The sequence below is a fragment of the Doryrhamphus excisus genome, chromosome 1 (genome assembly GCF_030265055.1).
Source record: "Doryrhamphus excisus isolate RoL2022-K1 chromosome 1, RoL_Dexc_1.0, whole genome shotgun sequence".
In the NCBI taxonomy this organism is placed as follows: Eukaryota; Metazoa; Chordata; class Actinopteri; order Syngnathiformes; family Syngnathidae; genus Doryrhamphus; species Doryrhamphus excisus.
In genome coordinates this window covers 5,463,663-5,472,943 of record NC_080466.1, presented here as the reverse complement: position 1 = coordinate 5,472,943, position 9,281 = coordinate 5,463,663, and the positions used below count along the sequence as shown (strand labels likewise).

The 9,281-nt window shown below is 40.9% G+C and overlaps 1 protein-coding gene across 3 annotated transcripts in view; it reads left to right on the top strand.

Annotated features, from left to right (window-relative positions):
- The first annotated feature begins 2,547 nt into the window (after window positions 1–2,547).
- apbb2b (amyloid beta (A4) precursor protein-binding, family B, member 2b) overlaps window positions 2,548–9,281 on the top strand; it is a 50,591-nt gene continuing 43,857 nt past the window's right edge. For all 3 annotated transcript variants that reach the window (XM_058046199.1, XM_058046200.1, XM_058046197.1), the window contains exon 1: window positions 2,548–2,705. The gene's annotated coding sequence lies outside the window, so the exon portion shown is untranslated. The remainder of the gene's footprint in view (window positions 2,706–9,281) is intronic.

Sequence of the window (9,281 nt, the reverse complement as noted above, 5' to 3'; positions counted from 1 at the left end):
CAGCTGTGTAGCTGTAATCACAGCGCCCTCTAGTGTATTGGAGTATTATCAACTTTATCACAATCATATTGGATATATATAATTTGTTTTGTGAATTGAATTATATATTTAGGTCCAGGATTAAGAAACTATTGCGTTTAAAAAACGTATGAATGTTATGGATTGTGCAAAAGAAAAACTATTGATATGTTCGTAAAACTTGAAGTAACAAATGCAACCTCTAGATGTCAACATCAGTCTACACTGAATCCTTGTGCACGCGTACTGTAACTATACAGTAGTTTGACTTTTGGTGTTAAGATAAAAGATTCTCAGCAGTATATTTAAAATATGTTAAAATAAAAATGATAATTCTGTGACATCCAAGAACACACGGACGAGGACTGTGGGCTCACACGGATTTATTTACATCAACTGTCGCGATCTCATGCATGTAGTAAACATGCTTTACGGCATACATGAGACTGCCGTAAAGCATGCCAATCAGCTTTGAGAAACTACCCACCAGAGACGCCACAGTTAAAGTACGACAGCTGGGTTCGGAATCCACTTCCGTAGTATGCCCTGCACGGATTTGGCCGCCATGATGGTAAGCAGAATCCGGAAGCATTGTGGGCCTGCACTCATCACACTGCTCAGCCATTAATTGCTCTAATAACCGGTCTAAAAGACCATATTTGTCATTTTTCAAGTTCCCGAAAAACAAAGACATGTATGTGTCATAAAATGTTGTAGATTTACAACACTGGTTGTTGTAAATAAACAGGACATTGGACAAGACTTAAAGTGTATGGGAGTCCCACACAATACTATATTAGCATCAAGCTAGTCTGTTTCTCTGGGTGATTAGTTGCATTTTGACTTGCTCTAAATTGAACACCAGCATATATTTAAGTTCTGATGGTTGTTTTGTAGCAGGCAGATACATGGAATGAAGTTTGTTTAATTGAAGTGAATAATTTTACAGTTATCATGTGTTCCTTCATCGCTTGCACAGACTTGATCATCTTGCATGTAAATAATACAAATGAGTTGCACAACATAAGTGATCTGCATCTACCCAATGGTACCTAAGAATTATTATACTAATTTGAATCGTATGTAATGTGAAGCAAACATCACACATAGCATGCACTTGCAGGACCCCAGCGAGGATAAGCGGCATAGAAAATTCATGGACGGATAGATGGACAAAAAAACACTCTATTTTAAACAACCACAAATCTGAAATAGGCTGTTCAACAGCTGATCAAAAGTTTAAGTTTGGAGTTTAACTTCTTTATTTTTACCATAGCCACAAAAAACAAACAAACTCAAACACTGGAACATAGAAATCTAATTTTTAAAAAAAGGAGTCAATTTTAAGCAGTGAAGCCATTCTTGTTCATAACCTCAAAAATTGGTTTGGCCATGCTTGATGCCAGGTTTTTCAAGAGGTTAGTGGGAATGTTGCTCCAAGTAGTGAAGATGGTTTCATTGAGGGAACTGGAACTGATGTCAATATTTTGTAAACTTGCCTTGCCATTCATCCCCAAATGTTGTTCACTGTATTTCGATCAGGGGGAAAGAGATTATTCCTCTATGTTATTCCTCCTTTTTGACATTGTGAACTATAAAAAACAGTTATTACCACACAGACAAGGACTTTCAGTCATGAGGGAAGCCTCCTGCATCATCTCCACATAGCCAGATGTCATTTGATGTCCCTGCACAACCTGAATCTCCATTATTCCATCCATCCATCCATCCATTTATTCTTCTTCTATGCCGCTTATCCTCACTAGGGTCTCGGGTATGCTGGAGCCCATCCCAGCTGACTTTGAGCGAGAGGCGGGGTCCACCCTGGACTGGTCACCAGCCAATCGGGTTCATATAGACAAACAACCATTCAGACATTTTTGTTTTGAAACCCCTCTCTCATAGATGGTTAATGGACTGCCCTCAGCACCAGTTACAACCTAAAGAACATTTGGGACCAGGATCATCCCGGGTCTTGACAGCCAATTGGATCCTCAAATGTCGCAAATTTTAGATGAAGATATATATACACGTTATATAACATATTGTAAGACTCTACGCTCAGCCAAACACCAGACCAGACGGGTAGAACAACAGCCGGTTTTTTATTAAGGTCAAAAGAACCAAGCTTCCTACCCACGCCTACAACGACCTAACATGCGGGTTCTGCCTCACTTCCTGTCCGTCACCCCTTTTCCTTCCAACCCCGGAACATATCTCTCCATTGCAACACATGCGCAAATACAACACATAACACATAATACCCCTAAGGGTCATTACAATATGTTTAAATTTTCTTCGTAGTTGTTTGATGAAATGTTAATACATTGGTTGAATAATTCTATTGTTACTACTTTTGCTACCACCACAACTACTACAAAGAATATCATGTTTCAAAAAATTTACTTTATCCATTTATTCAGTTTTTTTTAAACAGTCAAAATACTTTTCTGTTTACTTTTAGAATACTAATATAAGCTGAATTATTGGACGTTAAAGGGAAAGTGGGAAAAAAATCCCAGGATTGTTTGCTTCCGGAGCAGTGTCCCCTGGTTCCCTCTACCGGGGAAGAGCGACATCTGGGTGGGCTGGAGGAAAAGAGGAAGACGCGGAAAGGAAGCGGAGGGGAGGAGACCTCTATCCGGACAGAGCAGCAGCGAGGAGGACGTGAACGCACCGCAGAGGAGGTGAGTGATGAATTGTCGCTTTAATGGTGGGTAACCGGTGTCGTTACGGGGCTCGTTTGAAGACACGCTGGTTTGGAAAAGTCTAGAAACCGAGACGGGCGAGTCGCTCCTCTTCGTCGGTTGTGCTTCGCTTCGGAGGGGCCCGTCGTATTGCTGACTGGTCGCAGGGAAGCTGGATCCTCAAGTGGGGCGTTCATGGAACCCCGGCGTGTGTTTTGTCTCATTGTTGTGACTGTGATTGAGTTTTATCTTCTTGAAAACAAACCATAAATATAACAAAAAACGTAGTTTAAGACCATGGCTTGACATTAATCACTTAATATCGTGACGGTATTGCTAGCTTCATCTTGAACATGTTACTTTCAGGCGTAGTTCAAATCACTGTTAGTAAATGCCAATGTACCTGGATGCTAATTCATAATTACACTTTAGTATATGGAGATCTACATTTATTATTCATTAAAAAATAATGTTAGTCAAGAATGGCAAGGTTGGGAAACTTTGCTGCACAGGAAACAAACCCCCAATGGACTCAATGTGGCGGTGGCCATCTGCCTCAAGCATAAGTCAAATTATGACGATAACCACAGAACATTTAATTTATTTATTATCTTTGGCCTGCCTGATGAATACAATACAGCTAAATCGTCAACAAGTCTCTGCCTAATGGTCTCGTCCATTGTGATGGTTTTCACTCACATGCTCTTAGTGGGCGCTAAGGTGTGGGAACTAAACAAAATCCTTGGAAAAGATACACTGCAAGTGACACAAATACTGCATGGGTAAACCTTGTGGATGATGCCATGCCATGCAACGTCGGAATATCCATCCATCCATCCATTTTCGATACCGCTTATCCTCATTAGGGTCGCAGGGTATGCTGGAGCCTATCCCAGCGGACTTCGGGTGAGAGGTGGGGTACACCCTGGACTGGTTGCCAGGCAATCACAGATGTCGGAACATTTTTTAAGAACTGTTTGGAGGTTGGCCTGTGTTAGAGTAATCCAAATACATGGCAAATGAATTGTTCAAGAGTATATTTTTGAGTTGAAACACAACTAACAAAATTTTAATTTTATTAACAGTATCAATTCAGAGTCCACAGTTATGATAGCACTATTATGCAACACTATTAAAGCTACTTAGACAAAAACTGACAAAAACAAAGGAGAGGTGAGCTATTTGTGTTTCATGTGTCTGCCAACATTTAAATTGAACTTTATTTACAAAGCATATCTCTACTGCCCAGGTCGCGGGCGTGCTGGAGCCTATCCCAGCTGTCTTCGGGCGAGAGGGGGCGGGGGTGTACACTCAGGACTGGTTGTCAGCCAATCACAGGGCACATATAGACAAACAACCATTCACACTCACATTCATACCTATGGACAATTTGGAGTCGCCAATTAACCTAGCATGTTTTTGGAATGTGGGAGGAAACCGGAGTACCCGGGGAAAACTCACGCATGCACGGGGAGAACATGCAAACTCCACACACACAGAGATGCCCGAGGGTGGAATCGAACTCAGGTCTCCTTGCTGTGTGGCCTGCGCGCTAACCACTCGGTTTATGATATAAGATATGCCTTTATTCGTCCCTCAGTGGGGAAATTTGCATTGCACAGCAGCAAGAGTACAGAATCAGTACAAAATGCACAATATAGAAAAGTAAACAATATAAACAACCCAACTATTAATATTATTATATGATATTTTAAAAAAGTTTTCGTGGTCAATATGTGCATAAAAATAAGCTGTATGTGTATCTATGTAGCACATATAGTATATATTACTAAACATTGTTTTCAAGTAAAAAAAAACAACAACCATCTGCTACATAGCCTATGAACGCATCACGATAAGGCTAACACGTCAACACATCTGGTGGCTGTCGTACCGAGACTGTGCAGTTGCTGTGTTGCACGTACGTCTCTCTCATGGGTGCAAAGACTGTCATTGTGAAGAAAACTCACAAAGTGAGACATTCTCTTAACTTGGCACACATTGTGTGTGTGTGTCAGTGTGTGCACTCCAAGGCCTTGTGTTGGGCAATAATTGTTCCCAGCTATTTTTCCTTGACAAGCTTGCTCTTTGAGATAATGATGATTTATAAATGTTATTCATTTTGTCCAAATACATGCTGCTGCCATTTAGTTTGTTTTACAAGATGAGGAATTTAGGTATGAATTATATAGGCATGTGATTATATAAGAAAGAACGCTGTGTGACATTGTTGCCTGTCTGGTACTGTTTTTTTTTTTGGAGCATTCCGTTGAGGTTTTCTCCAAACCTTTCACTCCTAGTGACATCATTCCCCTGTGTTTGTTTTGCATTTCACTCTCACATGCAAATGTTTTTCATTGGCTGGCTGTTTGAATGTGTAGTAAATTGGCTTAGCTCAGGCTTAGCGTAGGTTTTGGCCCAAACAAACGAACGTGTCACTGTATTTGAAATGGTGCACCGTCATCCTATCTGCTTTGCCCTGTCCCAACCGCAGTCCACCCTGCCCCTCCTGCTTGCCGTCGGTACTTTCCTCCACATTGCCATCACTAGCATTCTTCAAACCTTTCTGCAGTGTGTGTTATGTCATTACTAATGGCTCAGGGTTGTCTTTCTTTAATGTCATTATTGCAGGGATGCAAGAGATGCTGATGTTATTGAGGGGAAACAAACTGACTCTAGCATTTAAGGGCCATCTTTTGGGTTTAAATTGAGACCGATGTTTGTTGTAGTCTTATAAAAGGGCGTTTGTTTGATATTCTCCACTAATTTGTCACAGTGCCGATATTGTCTACTACTGTACACATAGCAAAAATAGAAGTTTAGGTCATGTAAGCATGTCTGTGTTTGGCTGTAATTACGTTGGCAGGGCTTTAAATGTGCACAACATTGTGTGTGGTCGGACTCATGCACGACAGCTGATGATAAAGGATGGTCAGTGTGTATTTTTTGCATGTGTGTGTGTGTGTGTGTGAGCAATCAGATAAAGAGCAAAGAGATCTTTTATCTCTGCTCTGCTTCCCTTGTGAAACAATACAGCTTGCTTGCCCTTGACCAAACAAGTGCATATGCATGTATATGTGTGTGTGACGACTGACCAGACTGGACAGATGAATGATGAATTAAAGACAGCAGAGAGTAGTTTGATCCCAGACTGACAACTTGGCAAAATGACCACACTGCACCAACAAACCGCAGTGATTGACTCTGAATAGGCTTATTGCGTTAGCCGCTGTTAGCCAAGCTGCAATATGTGTGTCGGCTTTGTTGTTGCAGGAAGCAGACAGCCGTGAGGTGTGTTTGAACAGAGAAGGAGCACAGAGGCCCACCCTTTTCTTCATCCTGCAGGGTGGGACACTAAATGACAGCCACCCCCCCCCCCCCCCATTTTTGGCATGTCGTTGCATAACTGTTTTATCCACTATGACAGTTTTCAAAGCATGTTCCTCATGGGATGTTGAACTGTCACTGTGTGTGATGCCATGAGAGACGTCGGCAAATCTTGCAGGAATTCAGCTCAGTGAACATCTAAAGGATTTTGCTATTTGTTGGCTTTTTTGAGTGATGCCTCTACAGAAGATGGCAAAGAGGAAAATGTGATGATGACCATAGAATACCTAATGTAGCAAATAGTGGAAGTGGTACACATATCGTTGTCCTAGCCGCTCAGTACAGCATCTATAAATAGTGTACAATTTGGGGTGCATCTCGTCGTGTTATTAATACACTGTGTGAGTATATCTGTATTCTTAACTTATTCAGTATCAGCCATTTTTGATGATTTTGACTGATTTTTTTAAGGTACACAGAATATTGCGGACTTGGGCTATACAGACATGCTATATATATATATATATATATATACATATATACAGTTCTCAACAATTCAAGAGAGAATAAAATATACATTTCAAGCATTTCACTTTGACTCAAATTTAGCCAAAATATATAAACAACACAAAAAATTGTTGTACATTTTTGTACATTTTTTCCAATTCAACAGTCTGTGTATATGTGTTAAAATATCTTCGACTACGTAACCTCCTTTGGTGAGATGAGACGGAGAGATACCTTTTCACTTCCTGTTTACAGCGGAGCATGTGTTTCAATGGGAAAGAGTCATGCTGAGCTCTTTTAAAATGCACTTGTTGTGGCCGTTTTTTCGGCTTAAAACTGCACCAAACATGCTCTCTTCTATTGTGGAGTTGCATTATCACCTCTTAAAAGACCATCATAAAAAATATATAAATACGTCTTTGGGGGCAAATGAGTTAATGTATATTTATCATAAAATGTCCTGTTACCGTCAACAATGTGTCAACAATGTTAACACACAACACTTTTTTGTAGGTTTATTACATGAAACAATTCTTCATGCATGGAAATACCGTATTTTCCGTATACCGTATTATATATTCTCAATTACGGGGTCTATTTCTGTACTTAACACATACATAAGGTACTCTGTATTATAAGGCTCATGCTAAAACATACTGTCTTCAAAAACAGGAATCAGGAAGTATTATTTTGCAAACTCCATGCATGGAAACGGGAGTTGAGAACAAGCAAATATTGTATTTTTTTAAATTAAGTCATTGGTTGTTAGGTTTTAATCTTCCCCACAGTTTGTCAAGAAATGTATAGTCAAATACCCATCTCTTGTAAGCATGCCCGATAAACACTGATCTGCGCATGTGCACACACGTGCACACACACACACACACACACACACACACACACACACACACACACACTTTCCCACTCTTTTGTTGATATGTTTTTGTTTCTGATATTTTCACTTGGCTGCACATGTTACCACCCCACCATCACTTTGGTTCAGCAGCATATGTTTTTCTTTTCTTTGTGACCTTCCCCTCCTCTCTTTCCTTCTCTCTCTCTCGCTCTCTCTCTCTCTACCTCTCTGTGCCCATCATTTTACCACATGGAAGCCAGAAAGCGATGAAAGAATGTGCTAAGGCCTCGGGTTCCTCTGCATCCACGTTACTTGATTTCTCCTCCTGGCTGCACTCTCTTGGAACATTTGAGCTGACTGGCAAATGTTCAGCTATTAATGGGTGCCTCTAATGCATATAGAATCAGCATGACTGTGGAAATAGAGCCTGCCAAGTGATTTTCAGAACCCTGCTAATTAGAAAGCAGGCAGGAGGCTATTTACTGTAAGGATTAGTGTATGGCATTTTGGCCTGCGGCGGGCATCTGCTGTCTAGATGATGTTTTTGGTAAGCTCTGCATTGACTTGCAGTAGGATCGAAGGGCTCGTAAAATTATTAAGTCAGCTCGTAAGTTTTGACTACTCAGAAGTACCAACAGTACGGTTCATTTTGGTTTTAGGTGTGTAGGTGCAATGGCGATAGCTGGATCATCTATGGAACAAAAAAACAACATAATTTGCAGGGAAAAGTCTGTATTAGTTCATGACCCTGAATATGAGACAACGTCTAATGAGACAATATCTTTGAATCAGTTTCCAAGACAAAAAAAGACAATAGTTGAAATCCATCCTTTTTCTATGCTACTTAGAAATCATACAGTATTTCTTAGCTCCATCACAGTAGTGATGACTCTGCTTCATTGAACACCAATATTTTAACACAAACATCATAACTCGTCTTTAGTTGTTTGCTAACAATTTAAGACTCCTTTTTCCCCGCTGGTGTCTGTCACGGATAAATCTCTCAAGGATCTTAATTTATCAACCTTTACATAGAAAAGGTTGTAAGTAAGACTGAAATGTTTCTATGCAAAATTCATTCATTCATTCATTGAGGGTCGCGGGGGGGGGTGCTGGAGCCTATCCCAGCTGTCTTCGGGCGAGACGCGGTGTACACCCTGGACTGGTCGCCAGCCAATCACAGGGCACATATAGACAAACAACCATTCACACTCACATTCATACCTATGGACAATTTGGAGTCGCCAATTAACCTAGCATGTTTTTGGAATGTGGGAGGAAACCGGAGTACCCGGAGAACCTGCGGAGAACATGCAAACTCCACACAGAGATGGCCGAGGGTAGAATTGAACCCTGGTCTCCTAGCTGTGAGGTCTGCGCGCTAACCACTAGACCGCCGTGCCGCTCGCTTTGCAAGAAATGTGTGGAAAAATATTGGTAAATTTACACTTTTTACAATGGAGGGCAGACAGTACAGTGCAATAATGTGAATGATCTGGTGAGGTATTGTTGTGCTGGATAGCGTGTGGAATGAATGAAGTCCTGTAGAGTTTACTGTGGGAATGGAACTGGAGGAGTCTTTTGGAAAATGAACTCTGCTTCCCCTCTATTGTCCGATGGAGTGGGTAGTTGGGGTTGTCCAGGATGGAGAGCGGTTTGTCTAGTCTCCTCGTTCTCACTGTTACAAACTCCTCCAACTGAGTACCGTTAACTTGTTCGGCTTTATCGAAGATACACACCAGTCGTATGCAAACCATGAAGTAATGTTTGTTGATAATCCCACAGGTTCTAAATTAATATGCTTTGCCAGTTTAGGTTGATTTGCACTAAGAAATGCCTATAATTTACCATATATGGGAGCAGCGATCCCTTTTAAGAATGTATGA